This window comes from Eleginops maclovinus, chromosome 11 (assembly GCF_036324505.1).
Source record: "Eleginops maclovinus isolate JMC-PN-2008 ecotype Puerto Natales chromosome 11, JC_Emac_rtc_rv5, whole genome shotgun sequence".
NCBI classification, from domain to species: Eukaryota; Metazoa; Chordata; class Actinopteri; order Perciformes; family Eleginopidae; genus Eleginops; species Eleginops maclovinus.
The window spans coordinates 14,752,526-14,768,783 of record NC_086359.1 but is presented as its reverse complement, the minus strand read 5'-3'; the positions used below and the strand labels follow the sequence as shown (position 1 = coordinate 14,768,783).

The 16,258-nt window shown below is 37.9% G+C and overlaps 1 protein-coding gene across 1 annotated transcript in view; it reads right to left on the bottom strand.

Annotated features, from left to right (window-relative positions):
* sgcd (sarcoglycan, delta (dystrophin-associated glycoprotein)) overlaps window positions 1-16,258 on the bottom strand; it is a 98,256-nt gene that overhangs the window by 55,835 nt on the left and 26,163 nt on the right. The gene's annotated exons all lie outside the window — the stretch shown is intronic.

Genomic DNA, 16,258 nt, shown 5'->3' with positions numbered 1-16,258 from the left:
AATCTGATGTCACAGGGAGATAACAAAGGTTGAAGTTAAGTAGAGATTTAATTATGTTTGATCTATTTCTGCTTCCGTTATCAACATCAACATTGAGTCAGTGCAGCACTCGTTGGCAAGTCGAGACTTTTCACAGCTTTCTCTTCATGTATTTCCTGCCAATATGGTGCAGAGCCATCAACACGAATCGCTGACTGATAGCGAACATCTGTTTTTATCTATGTGGCAAAATTGGTGTGCAGGGAAAAATGAAACCTAATATCACACATGCCTGATGTTGTGATTAAAGATGTTATTTTGTTGCACACTCACAGATTACCTGGTACACACTCTGAACAGTGTACACAGACAAAACCAGACTCATTACACTGTCTCCCTGGTTGATCAGCTGCACAAATCTCCTTTAATCTTTTTTAATGCAGAGTTAGTTGTTGATACTTGACTGTAGCATTAGCATTACAAACTGATCCATTGGCAAACATGGCACATTGCATACATAAACAGTCCAAAGTCCAGGCTCATACAATTCCTCATTATAAAGAACAAGAGATTATTCTACCGACAATTCACTGTAGTTTTGTTGTATCAAATCTATTAATGACAACTGAAAGCTCAGAAGTAGCATATCCTGCTAATTATGAGCAAAATTCACAAGTACTTCTGTATCCAAAATGTTACTATTATTAGTGTGAAACAGTTACTATCAATAATGCATAGTTTAACTGAGTTTTAACTGAAGAGATGTTGTTCATAGATCTACAACTGCTCATATGTGCATGCGTAATATCATCAAATTAAAAGGAAATAAATTCACCACCTAAACAATAAGAATTTTGATAAGAATACAAATAGGGTGTTTCAATGTAAATATCAATCATTTCAATCTATATTTTATTGTTGTTTGTGTATTTCAGACAGGCACCCAAAGGGACACCATTTTGTTTCATTCTCTGGATGGCAAGCTCAATAAACCCAGCAAAGACACTAATTAAACAAAATATTTTAGAGTGGCAGCAGGCATAGAATATTATTTCTTAAAACTGGGTAAATAAATAAATAAATGTTGTGGTAGCTCAGAGGGTAGAAAAGACTGGACTGTAATTTTCTTTACATTGTTTTATGCCATTTTCTCCCAAAATTAAGAAAACAAAAAAAGAAACAACGAGGAAGTGAGTCAAACGTATCGCGGCAATTCAATTGTCTCAATCTGTACCCTACATCAGCCACAGACCAAAGGATATTAACCCGCATTGATTAGAGAAGATTGGCTTTGCGTCTGTTCTTATTCAAAAAAGACTACCAAGGCTTAGCCTACCCTTCACTTTTCACCGAGGCATTATATATATATTAAATGAGATCGCACGCTGGATCATTTCAAAGATAAAACACTTCATTGTGATATAAGAGTAAGAAAGAGAGACCAACAAGCTATCCATGTGATCTTCCCCTGCAAAGACTGTTTTTGTTTTCCCGCCGTCTTTTGATCCCTAAGGTTCTGATGAGCAAATGGAGATCAAGACCCCTTGAAATCCCAAAGTAACTGAGGACTGTTTTCAAGCCTCCTTCATGTAATCCTCCCCCCAACTGAGTAAAACATATTAAAATTCTGGCACTGTTGTGGCAACGGAAGGGGAGAGTACTGGACGTGTTGGGATTGTAAATGATCCCCACGTGGAAATCAGCAGGCCTGTGAGAGAAGGCAGGCAGTTCTTATTAAAACCCAATTTCCTGCAATTCTTCGTCCTGAAGACGAAAGGAGTACATTTTTCCTACTTGGAGGTTCTCAAAAGAATATCCTTGAATACTTATTGTCACATACATATTGGTTTCTATCAGAGAAACCCACAGAAATGTACAGCATATACTTCCTGCTGGCTACTTCATATCTCGGCAGGGACATTGCTGAGGATACATAATAGCTGAAAAGTCATGTCGTGCTTCAGTCGGTATCTCCTCCTCTCATTTTCATACACCTTTTTTTCTCAGTGGAGATACATTTTAATACATACTTACAATGGTTCGGTAAAGTAATAACTGCAGTGGAACTAGTATTATAATAGAATCAAAATACAGGGAGACACATTTAGGTTTTATCGATTGTAAGAGGAATCTTCTAAAAGCAATAATTGGGGCCATTGTCCAGTGGAGTACGGCTTATAACTGTGAATGGGCAATACATATATGAAAAAAGAAACCAGCCATTCAAGATGCAAATCATGAGTCCATAATGTCCATCTGCCTATTACTGGCACATACTCATAGATAGAGAATTTATTTGATCAGTTAAGTACCTTAAATGGTGTATGACCATAAAGAGAGAGATAAATACACTTGTTGTCCCTGCAATATTAAAATTGGTCAACGAGCATAGAACAAAGCATATGTTCAAATGTTGTTGAAATCACACAAAAAATGTTTGCTATATAGTGCACTGTAAAAATACTCAGTTACAAGTAAAAATACTACAATCTAATTTGTACTTAAGTAAAAGTAAACAAGTATTGGTAACAAAAATACTTTAAACCCAAAATAAAGTGATGCTTTATGCAGAATGGCCCATTTAAGGAGAAACTATTTAAAATCATTTTATAAAAAAATATCGATGAATTTATATGTTCATCACCTTGGTGTTGCACTTGGTAAAAGTGGGGTTTATTTTAATTACTTAATGTATCCTACTGTGTAGCTTAACGTATAAAATACTGTATGTATTAGCTGATTCGTATTTTGCATTAATAATCTTATTGGTCGGAATTGGATAAGAAATCTAGCAGTGGGGCAAAGAGAATACAATTACAAATCTAAGATAAAAGTAGAGGATGCTAGCAGGCTATTCATTTTGTCTAACTTATTCTAGTTGCATATGATCAAATCATGGACTTTATCCCACTGCACAACTGCAATTAGAACTGCCTCAGAACGTCTCACACAGCTACACAGTTTGCAGTTTATTCTCTAGTCAGAATTGTTCTTTTTATCCTCCGCAGTGAGCATTGCGCTGCAGCCAGCACAGCGAGACAAGCAGCCATGAATAATTCAGGAGCGCTCTTACCAGGATGGAGGCCTCTGAACACTGAGGTGTGCCTCCTTACCTCTCCTCTGCCCTCTCCTCCTCTCTTGTCCACTCCTTCACCCGCTGCCTTTCATCTCCTTGTAATCCTCGCCCTTATTCGGTGCCCTTGCTGATCAATCTGTTTGTCAGTTTTAGAGTCTTCTTGTCCTATCTGTTTTCTTTATTCTATCTCTTTCTGTCTTCTCTCATATTTCTCCTCATTCGATTTCTTCTCCTACTTCTTTTTCACTTTCTCTTGTCCCTTGTTTAGCTTTCGATCTTTCTCTTCACCTCCGTCTGTTCAAAAAACTTTTTTCTGTCTCTTCTGTTCGGCTGCAAATTAAAATGCCACCAAATTCAAAACAACATGACATATAAGAGATAAGGTCATAATTCAGATGGCAGTTATCATGATGACAACAATACTAATAATGCTACAATAATGCTACTCAGACAATGAGACAAATAAAGCCTGCATACTTATTTCCACAAAGTGGGAGGGTTCACTGCTGACCTTTAGTTGTCGACATCTATTGGTGCAATTTTAATTTCATTTGGCACAAACACTGTATTTATGGCCCTCAGAGGACGACTCCTAAATGTTTTATTGACATCCCAACCTTTTTCTACCAACCACAACAACCACATTATCTTCACCCTCCAAACCAGTGTACACTAAATATGCTTTGGATATCTATGATTGCAGTGGATTAATTATCTTTCCAGTTTTAAAATCACCATTGACTTCAGAAAGGTTACTTTATTAATATATTTATGTTTATGAGCACATTAATGCTCTTTAACCTTTTTTTATTTTTGCTCAACAAACTTTTCTGTACCACCACCACTCCCAGGACGAAATGTTAACCTTGCAAACGACACACTCTGTTGTCAGCTCATTAGGTACAGCTAAATCGAATGCAGTCTAATGCAACAGTATTCTAATGAGTCCTATGTTTTATGTATGCTTCGAAAGATGTGGTGCGGTTGAACTGCATTGAATTATAGAGGTGAATGCATTGCTTTAGGAAAGGTGCACCCAATAAACTGGCAACTGTTATAAGAATGTTATAATCTAACGCACCCATCTAAAAATGAATGCTCCAAAGAAGTGTCATCCATTTATCTATGCAACCATCCATCCAACTACTTTTGGTGTCTACATTTTCATTGTTTTCCATCCATCGGTCCATCCATCTATTCCTCCATCCATCCATCCATCCACGGACCGACCAACCCATCAAATACTTTTGTGGTCTCCATACACATTCTTTTTAGTGCGGTGAATTTCAGCAAAGATGCAATCTTTGACCAATTTTTAAATGAAAACAATTTCCACAAATTATTCAGTCATCTTGTAATACTGTTCTCATCACCTAAACCACTTTAATGCAAGCTATACTATGTCAACTTAACTTCCAACTTTGTTTCCAACTCAACTTGGCATGATTTACTTTTCCACCCTTAGTGTTGTATGGATTGTGAAGTGCAAAGATGAGTGCAGCCTATACAGGGTGTTAGCCAGGCCTTACTCTAAGGATCCGTTTCTTCCTTTGCCTGTCTGAAGTTGTGAGAGATTTCAACATAATTCATTGCAGAACTCCCCCCCCTTACCCATTTCTTCCCCCACCTTAATCCCATTCTTCCTTTCTCATCCTCTCGCTCTCTCTCTCTTTCCAGCATTTGCTGCAACAAGGACTAAATTGATCTACCCTCAACCCAGCATGGCCTCTTCTGTCACCACTCTGTTAGCGTGATAGCTATTGACAATTGATTGTGTTTGTGTGTGTACTTGGGCTTCATTGTGAAAGGGTGTTTTTTAGTCTCATTGTGTATGAAGTCTGTGCGCGTGTGTTTTACTAGATACAGTATGTGCGTGTGGCTAGCTGCTCTGTTTACCTAGCTGTTTGTGGCTGTGTGAGTGCAGGAGAGAATGTCTGTCTTGTAAACAACACTTGTGCCTTCAGTTCCCTATGTCATTTTCCACATTTATTTGACTCAGCTGTGTGTGCTACAGCAGAGACAGAAGGAGGGTCAAGAGTGATTGTGAGGAGGGGTTAGAGATTCAGTGGAGAGTAAGACTGAATAAAAGGACTGACTTGGTCTGTGAAACGCTCTGTTCATATCTGTCCTCTATCTGTATCTGTCTGTGTCTTTATCTATACCATCTTTCTCTGAATGTTGTCTTCCTCCATCTCCAGTTAACACCTCCAGAGAGTGGGTCAATAATGTAGAGCTCTCGGTCTATTATCGAGCGTCGGCATCGATATGCATCAAGCGACCACCCAAAGCTAAAGCAAATATAGACGTCTTGAAGCTTTGGGGAATATATCACAAGGAGTCTGACTTTTTTTTACAGCATAACTTAAGTTAAGATCTATGTTTGGAAACTCTTACACAGTACACATTATTCTGGGATCAAGTGTTATGTGTTGGCTCAATAAACAGAAAGAAGATCAGACGTAACACAAACTGCAACATCTGACCAAAACATATGATCTGTTGCCAAAGGTTTCTTCAACTGTGTTAAGCTTGCTGGATTTTTTTTCTATTAAAACTTCAGTTTTGATAGAAAATCCCTTGTAACTTGTTGAGTGTAAAGCAGTTCACCCCCAATGGTCAACAAATTGACCATTGTTTAATGATTTGAACATGTGATCAGCTAAATGGCAAGGCTTAGATGGGTTAACAGGGTTGACATATTCATATGTCAGTGGAATGTCTACATTGTCTTGATTTCACATTATATATGAATTGATGACCACGCAGATCTCACGTTTTCTGCCTTTTTTTTATTGACATTGGTTGGTCATGGTTTTATTCTTGTATGTACAACTAGTATATGCATTTATCATGAGTGGAGGAGGATCACTGTGCTCAGTAATACATTCAACAAACAAAATCTAACAAAACCAATGTTATATTTACATAAAACAAATTGACTGACCCACGATTATTATAGGACCACAAATGTTGTAAAGTTGCACTGGTTAAATCCTGGAAATTGAGGACAATTCAGGCAATTTCACTTTCTCCTTTTCAAGGAGTCTTTTAATTGTAACAACAACAAAAAAGAAGACATTTCATGAATATTATCACCTTTGTACCTTCATGGCAGAGAGTCAGATACCATTGAAGCATTACAATAGGAAAATAAACATTGTAAATAATGTAGCATTGCGGATTACCATATTTCAATTACAGCCTGTGTAAATCCTACCCTCCAGGCAGCTTAAACTCTTCCCTTCCAGCACATGTCAGCAAATAATGATGAGGGGCTCAGAGGTAGAACAGGGCATTGTGTTTGCCACAGGTAAACATACAAGTTTGAGGAGAAGCTGCTCTCTTGTTTATTCTATCATTAACTAGCAAAACCTGCATTAGTGTTTAAAATGCAAATGAATACAACTCTGGCCACCTGCTAGCCCTCTGACAAAAAGCACTTGGAGAGTAAAATGAAGCACCATTGAGCAACAACAATGCCTCTCCTGCCATCCATTCCCTCTCCAATCCTGCAACAGTGTGCTCTTTCAATCAGCCTCTGATGGCCTTGTTTGGCTGCCAGGCACTAAAATGGCAGAACTCCAAACTAATACATTTTCATATTGATCAATGTGATAACAACAACAAAAACAACAACTGCCGCAACAAATACCACAACAACATCGTCAACATTAGAAAAGTTTTCCCTTCAGTCCGAAAGTTTAAGAAAAGCACCGGAACTCAGAGAAGCTGCTCCCTCTCTTTCTCTCCTTCTCTCTCTGTCATTCAACAGGTGATATCTGCAACGTCATGTTGCAACACCCTGCGATAGCTATCAGTGGAATTGGCTTTGAAATTGCTCTCCACAGCGAACCCCCGCTCCTCTGATTGAGGCCCCCGACGCTGCACCACATCATCCATCAATGGGATAGGAGAGAAGATGGGGGAGGGGTGTTTGGAGTATGGACATACCCACAATGAAAGATGAAAGAAAGGAGAACAAGTAGAGGTATTGACAAAGTCAGGGAGAGATATGACTGGGTATAATAGATAAATAAATACCAAGAGCACGATACGGAGACAATGAGACACACTATGTGTTTGGGTGTAAATGAGGAGAATGCCTGCAAGTGGAGTAAAGAGTGTGGGGGGGGAGGACTGATGAAAACATTAGAAGGATAGAAAAAAATCGGACAAGTAGTGAGAGAGAGTTCATGTCCACATTAATGTGAATGGATGTGAAAAGCCATCTTTTTCTCTCTGTTTGGTTATTACATCCACTCTAAGCCACCAATTTCACATTCTCAAATGTGCGAAAAATGCTCTCCAAGGTATCATTGGGAAACGACTGGCCTCACATTGCAGTGAGGACAGAAAGAAGAGATCTTTTTAAAAACCCTCTTTGGTACAATCTTCAATAAACCTTTCACAAATGCATACCCATTACTTTTGTTTAGCAGCAATTCTAGAAAGTAAAAATGTCTATCACATTCAGCTCTCACTTAGAAATAGTATTTTTATAAACTAAGTGTCTGTGCTAACACATGTAAGCATGTTTACACACATGTAACATCACCATGTAAGCATTGCATTAAATTCCAACCATTATCATTTAGCTTAAAGTACTTAATGGCAACCTCACAGAGTCACTAGCATGATAGTAAACTATCAGCCTTGTTAATAGGATGTCATATTGTACTTCCTTACTATACAAAAAAAAGAACATATTCATTTAATACATGTCTATTTTCACAGTGCAATTTTAGGTATTACAAATCAGCTACCTCTGCAAGGTAGATTTGCCGAAAGACGGATGACACTTGTATATCAACCAGTCAAAAAAACAAACTCTAAGATTGCTTATCAGCAAATGCAACTCGACTCATAAGAACTGTGATTGTTTTCATATTTAGTGAAAGTGATGGTTTGGCTGGACACCAATGGTATCCATACAAATACTTTGACCCGATGATATATTAAAACAAAACTCAAATTCCAAGAGGCAGTTAGGACATAAATCATTTTATTTGCTCTTAATTAAATTATTTAGAACAGTAACAAGGGCAGGTTAGAACATTTTTTAAGAGACTCCATCTAAGCTCCCTGTGCCTGAGGCTACCACATGTCAGTGTCACATGCCGATAGATTTCTTTTTAACTTCATTTTCATCTGGGAGGGACTGCGTAGCCTTTGGAGGCCGATGGCAGCGCAGTATCAAGGTCTTCACAGCGGCAATGATTGACGTGTGAATACAGAAGCCTGCAGGCTCAGTGTGCTGGATAAGAGACACAGTGAGGAGTGGGGATTGTACATAAGATGCCACGAGCATTACTGAGTTCACAAACACCTAGTATCGGTTGTGTGATACACTTTTTAAATGTTTGTGGTCTGGAAAAGGCTGCAAGAAGGAGCACTATGTCCAAACTTTCTTACAGTATTCACCTTCAAACATTGTGAGGACATTTAGTCCCCATAATAATATGGCACACAGTACACGCACACGCACACGCACACGCACACACACACACACACACACACACACACACACACACACACACACACACACACACACACACACACACACACACACACACAGTTATGAATAAATTGTGACAGTAGTCAAAGTGGTGCAATTATCTCGTGATTATTAAGTAATTACTGTGGGCTAATTGGAAGCAGTTATTGTTTTTATGGTTCTTAGAGCAGCTTTGTGATGAAGTTTTATCGGAGACAGAATTGCGGTTCGGTCACTGTCACAGCTACGTCCATCCACAGCAGCATTTAGTTTAATGTGTGAGAATGAAGTCATGTGCTGCAGCAGTTCTGATAAACTGGGCAATAAACGTCTCAATAAGTGCTACACTGACCCACCTATATTGCATTCCTTTGGCTGTGTGTCTAAAATAAATATGTCTGGAGTCAGTCAAAACACAACATATATCCTCATCTATTCAAATCCTTTGCATTCCTATGTTGTGGTGACAATTTTTGCCGTTGGAAACCTAACTGTACATGAACAGAGGAAAATGAAGTGTTGCTATTTAGTTGCAGAAAGACTGCTATGAGAAAAATAAAGCACGTTTTGAACATTAAAGCATGTAAATATGTTACAGTAGAGGCACAAAATGCAAATATGAACGTGGAAATTAGCATTGTAATGCCCTTTTAAAATGAACACGTAACGTCTCAAAATTAGTACTGTATGGACTGTAGAATTGTAAGAAACTACTGAATACTTCAGACATTTCAAACAACTGCTTTTTAATTTCTTTCATTAATATAAAATGCTTCATACCATGACAATACACAAAAGTTTTAGCATGCTTTATTAAAAGCAGGAGTAGTAGCTCTGTATTAGAGAAACTATACCTACACAACAAGCTGAAAAATGCAATATCATGGAAACAAAGATCTCACCAGTTTTACTGCATTTTATACCGGTGATGGTCAGGTTCAACAAAGTCTAAACAAGCATACAGTATATAATATCACACATAAACTCGGGGAAGTGCACAGCAGAGTGGATACATCCCTCTCTTTGATCTACGTCTCCTCCTCTTTTGTTTCTTTGGAAGAGACAATTTAAATTAAGTCTTTATGCAGTGCCAGTATCTCCAGACACCATTGCAGAAGTCTTCAATAAAAAAATGTTGCCTTCCTCTGCATCATGTAAAAAAGTTATGATGCACAAACTTTCATTGAAGGCCAGGGTTGCTTAGATTGAATAGCCTTGTCTTCAAGGCAAGAGCCCCATCAAAGGGACCTCGATGTCTGCAAGGCAGATGGGACGGACAGAGACAGATAGAGACAAGACCGGCTAACTGTCATTCAAGTTTTCACATCTACGCTGACTCTGACGGGGGGAAAAACAGCTTCACCCGTTAACTCCTACAGCTTAAATAGGGCTAGACATTTTGACTTTCTTGATACATTCAGTATATTTACAATATGATTTTCATTGAAAATGATAATGAAATATCACTTACACAGTCACATCTGAATGTTTTAAGGGTGAATCAGGTGCAGATATGATCAGACACTCATCTCCTAAAACAATGTCTTCATAGTGCAAAACAGATTTTGTGTTGTATTGTATTCTTTTTATTGGGTTTTTTAGGCCCACTCATACCAGGGCACAAATGGCCGGATTAATTATACAGCATGAAAACCCTTTAGGGGATAAGTTCAACAGCTTTGGCTACAAAAGTTTGGCTTATGTGGGCTCTGATGAAAATACATGACGGGAGGTATCCGTGTGGACAGTTGTGAAAGTCTACCTCCAAAACTGTAACATAAAGGCTAGGTGTAAGGCATTTGGATTAAGACTATACAAATGTAATGCATTGGTTTTAGTTACCATTTAATTAACATAATCAATGTTTAAGATGTTCATCACATCACATGTTTGAGGTTTGCTTTACCACTAGGGAGCTAAAGACCAGCACATATTCTTCCTTACTCTAATAATTGGTTGAAGTGGGCTTCAGGTATGGAGGTTTATAAGAGACAGGTGGAATATACAGAGGGAAGCACAGTGAATGTGAAAGCTCGGAGAGGAAGCTGGACTGATTTAGGATGATCATAAAGCTTAAGGAAAAATACAGAGTGACAAAGGTGATCTGGACAGTCAACTTTTTTTTGCTAGATTAATGAACTGATTGATTGAATTTTGAAAAATAGATTGACACAGGGAAAATGGAAAATCTTCATTGAGAAATGCCCAGAACTCACTGTTTAGCTTAACGTTTATCACCAAATGTGTTTTTATCCGAACAATCTGAGAAGCTGTCATTGGTAAGCATTTGAAAAAGAGGAAATGCATTCAGTGTAGCTCTTTGCTTTTCTTTTAAAGAACACATACTCCATAATTTGATATACTGTAACTGATGTTATTTCAGCATCTATGCCAACCTTTAAAGGAGCACAAATGGTATTGTTTTTATACATGGTTTTGAACAAACATTTGCATCCCTCTGGTGCAAGATTGGCCATTATACGGTGTCTTTTAAAAAAAATAGGAACAATGGAAAGACTTACTGATTCATATAAGTGTCCTGAACTGCAGTGGCATGTTATAATGTGTGATCTTTCACTTTAAAAAGAACAAAGCACCCTTGTCATTTCTTGCTATCCATCAAATCTCTATGAGTATAATAACAAATACATTGGTGCACATTTCACATATCAATATATATCTACAGTATAGGTGTTTAGCAAATGAACCTTTATTTTCTTGGTTTTCAAGAAAAGTTCCATTGTTGATGAAGGAAAAACATACAAATAGTCTCAGTGCTGAAGTGGGCGGAAGAGTGGACCTTGCTTGTTAAAGCCAAACTGGATTTATTAGGGCTAATATGAAAGAAGATAAGCAAGATTTACTGATATATGGTGGTGCTTTATTCAGGCCTGTCATCTTTTTTCCCGGCCCCAAGCATGGAATTTGAGAAGGAGACGGCCTTTTTCTTTAACTATTATTCACATCTAAGTAAGCCAATTGAAAGGAGACTGGAAAAATATCCAATCTCTCCACCTGTTAAGATATTCACATATTTATATCTGTTGTCCCTATGGATTGCATGGCGAAGTGGCATTGCAGTAACACATTTATTTTTAAATGGAAAGTATACAGATGGACCATTTTTTCCTATTCTGCTCCTGGAGTGCCAAGATGTCCATTTCCTTCCCGTTTTAATACATTTTCTTCCATATAATTTTATCATATGTCTGAAATGTGTAGGCTATGCATGCAAAATATTCCTGGCAGCCCTGATCCCTTCACTTTAGTCTGCTGGGTTGTGTGGTTGTGTGCACTCTCACACACTCCCTTCAATGCCCAATATGCAACATAGTCAGGGCGGGTATAGCTGGAAGTTGTCAGCTTTATCTGCCACCCCTGCCTTTTGATCTCTACCTTATGGGACTTTACTGAATGCAGGAGAAGTCATGCATAGACACAATGCCACACAGCAGACTCATACTGTCCATCAAATACAGTCAAATCTGTTGATAAATCAAAACACCACAAAACCACCTGTCCTCTTATCGGCTGTAAATAAGAAATTAACCTTTTGCTGTAAAATACATGATCTGTGACGGTTTAATAACTATATTAGTTTAGTCCCGAAGATGTATGCATTATTAGCAAAAACACTAAATCTTGTCTTTTGAAATGGCTTTGCTAATGGTAAGCAACATAAGTTAAAAAAGAGATGGGAGATAGAAAGGGAGGTTTCTTGTTTTGTTTGAGGTGCTTTTGTATTAAGGTACCATTCATTTAAGTGAATATTAAAACACTTTTGAATATTTTATCATTTGTAATTGAAATTTTAAACACAAAAGCACTCAGAATTGTATCAAACATTGAAAGGCGGTAGGATTAATAACAACATCTCTTGGAAAAGCTTGTATCATTTCTAAATGTACATTATGAAAATATCTTGGCTATCGTTCAAAACCACACTTAAAATAAAGAAATTCAGCAAAATGTCAGAAATAAAGTATCGAGACAGATTCACAGCATGATAGTTTTTTTTTCTACTGAGGCAGAAATAGATGGACCTGATTTCTTCCAGAATATGATTTCTCTCAACCTGACTACTATATATTTTTTCATTGACTCAGGGACATGAGTTCTTTCTGACTGGATCACCTGGTGTGAAGTACAAAAACATTGCCGTTCTCCCGGCTGGCTGGACATATTAACAGCACGATGAGTCATGCTAATATTGATCCTCACAGCACGTCAAAAGACAGACAGTTATTACCAGCATACAAAAGAACACAACGCTGACAGAAGCTCATCAAACAGGCTTCTGCTTTCTATGCCAAAGGGACAACAGAACAATTTGCCACTGATGACTTTGAACGTCTGCAAAAGGGCAACACATCAGGTTTTAAAACTCCTAAAATTAATCACAACTTCTGTGTGAAAAAGCTTCCTACTGCTGAAAAGCAGTTTGATAAAACCAAGACTGAACCAAACTGTAAATATGTGTCAAACCAAAACTACATAACTTCGCAGTACTCTATATAATCTTAGGACATATTAAGACAATCAGGTTTAACACTGTCAACATAAAAGTACGTCGATTTCACGGAATGTCCAAATATACAGCACTTAAGAGTCTTTAAGGTATAAATCGCAATTTTAGTCTAAAGATTATTTTGTCATCAAATGATCTTTTTTTGAGCTTTGCATTGTTTGATCCTTGTTATTCTGAGCCGCCCATTTTTCACATGCTTTAAACATTGTCTAACAACCAAAACTAAATGAAACACAGGATTAGAACAACCCCCCCATTACCAGTAAAACTACAGAGCTTTGTGGTCTTCATGGTGCCCGACACCACTTCAAAGAAACTCTGACCTTCCCTCTCCTTTGCTTTTCTTCTGTTCTTTATAGGCTAATCACTTACCCACTCACTTTGAATAATCTCTTGCTTTGTATTTCATACTAAATCTCTCCTTTCCTCTTTGTTACTTCTAATGTTTTTTAAACTCTCTCCACTTTGCCCATTGTCCTTTCTCTTCTGTGTTTCTGCCCTCTGCCTCTCACTTTACCCTCTTTCCATCATCTTCGGAACCTTTCTTCCATCTTCACAAAGAAAAACAAGCCATTAAGCAGATGCTAGATTTCCTCCAACAAGGCTATCAGTCAGGTTCTCTGGAAGTCATGAAGTTTGTTTCGTATGAGGAGGCTCAAGGGCCTTGTATCGCCAAATCACCTCTTGAAATGCTGCTGAGTAAGACTCTTGAGCCTTACCTCCCCAGCAAAGCTAAAATGTGCTGCCTGAAGCTTATTTCTTGAAATACATCCTTCATAAAAGGGAGGCTGATACAACCCCGACAGTAACCCGGGAAGCATGACACCAAACAGCAAGTGTGTGACCCTGTGAAACTGAGATACATTTTGAAGTGTAATAAAAGAGCAGACAACACCAGACGAGGCCAGGTCGATGACTTTGATGCAGCCCAGAAAATTGACGCTCTTCCACTTGGTGTAGCTGTAGCTTTAGATTTTATTTTTCTACATTGAAGAGCAGAGGATTGTTTTTTTCAAACCAATTTTTTTGCCTCGAACCCATCATGCTAATGTGAGCCTTCTGCCCTCACCAATCAGTAGTAAGTGACATATGGATGAGTTATTTTCAGTCAACGGAAAAGTAGCTCTGTCCATGTTTTCTTTGGAGAAAATGTGTCTAATTACATGACTAAGGGCTCAAAGCAAAACATGGCATGCCCTGTCACAGATAGCTGATTAAGAGTGATTAGAAAAGGTTAACTGAGAGAACTTGGAAGTTATTCAGATTTGCTTAGTTATTTGCACACATGAGCGAGTGTGAAGAACCTTGCACAAGGGTATGTCAGCAGCGGCAATTATAGAAAGAGAGTGCTGATATTTCAGTCAGGCTCAAACTAATGACTTCAGGTCCCAATCATTTCATCTCTAACATTAGCAACCCAATGCCTCATTAGCAGAGCGTTTGTTTGTATACGTGTGTGTTTTGTGACTCATCAAACACTAGCCATGAGCAGATCTTACTTTTCTACAGTGATCCGTTTCATTCATTCATCGCCATCAATATCAGAATCAGTACTGTTCAGACCACAGCAGATGTTGGGATGGATGGATCGTTACTGTATGTGCGTTAAATATTTATCACAGTTTCATAGTGTTTTAGATATGAACTTCTCTCGATCCTATTCCAACTTGGAGAAAAAAAGATATTGCAGTCAGTCACTTGATTCTGATAAGAGGAAGAACAAATCCATTTAGACAGACTCCCACTCAAACAAAGTCATGTCAAAACAATTCAAGTAAGGACTCTCAATTTTGGAGAACAAATAAGATGAATGAAATATTTTGGCATTCAGAAGAACACATCTCTGTGAACAAATAACAATTGTGGGGACCATCAGAATGGATCTCTAGTGACCAATCGATACTGACTCTACACGAGGGTTCTGCTAAACCTGAACAGATTTCATGCTGATGATTAGGAACATTATTAATATTAGAGTATTATATTTAAGACATGATCACATTTTTAAATGACCTACTCAGCGTTAAATGTATGGGCTTATAGAACATATCTGTTTATAATATTATTATAAACAAAAACACTACTCAGCTATGAATTAATTAATAAAGCACATTGTGTAAATAATGATTAATCAAGGGTTTGAATTAGAATAACTGATGTTTTAAGACCTGTTAGTAAGTGTGTACATGTTACATTGGTTCTCTAGCAAGCTTAAAGAGGAGAGAAAACAGCAGATGATTAGTCTCAGGGACATACAATGTTGGTGTAATTGGTATCATTTCGGTACAAATTAGTCATTGGTTCTGTCAAAATAACAATGCATGTGCATGATTTGTGTCCCGGGATATTGCATGTGCTGAATGTAATGTAATTCAAGCACAGGGCTGATTAATGGGGGAAATGTATTAGAATCAACCTTATGACACGATGTTGTTGGACAGATTAAACGGCTGTTAGATCCTCTGTGACCGCAATGGTTGAAGTCTTATTCGACCGAGGTAATTACACTTCAAGCATAGTTAACATTGGATAATGCACACTGCCTGATTCCTTTTCCCTGTCCTTTCTGATCTTTAAATGCTCGGTTTGAGGGAAGTTTTAGTTAGCAAATGCCAGAGGGGTAACTTTCTACAGACTATTACCAGGAGCAATCACTTCGGCAGGTGATTTCACTGATGAGTCCTTCCTGCTTGTTTGAAGCTGTGCTAATCTGAGATGGAGAATAGAAAATAAATTTCTATATAGGTCATCCTGCAATGACACAAGGCCATATTGATTTCTGCTGATGATACCGGAACACTTGTTCTTTCCACCTGATGAGTTGGACCTAAAGAATGCCCTGATGAGCTTCACTCAAGAAATCAAACTGGGGAAGTCACTAACTAACAGCACTTGTAGTCTTTGGATTGGTATTATTCTCCAATGTCTATAAATAAAACGAAAAAGAACAAGTTGCTGCCTTTTAAAGTTAAGAGTTTTAAATGAGATTTGAAAATAAAGACAGCATATTTGTCCACTGCTGCTGGCTTATTTGAACACCACACTAAAGCACTTAAATTATAAGTACACTTTAAATTGGGTGCATATTTGCTTTCTCTTGGCTCCTTAAAAGGGCTGATAACATGACTATGGTCAATTACAATGATTTAGAAAGATGCATTTTTTCAATTTTACTAGTTCA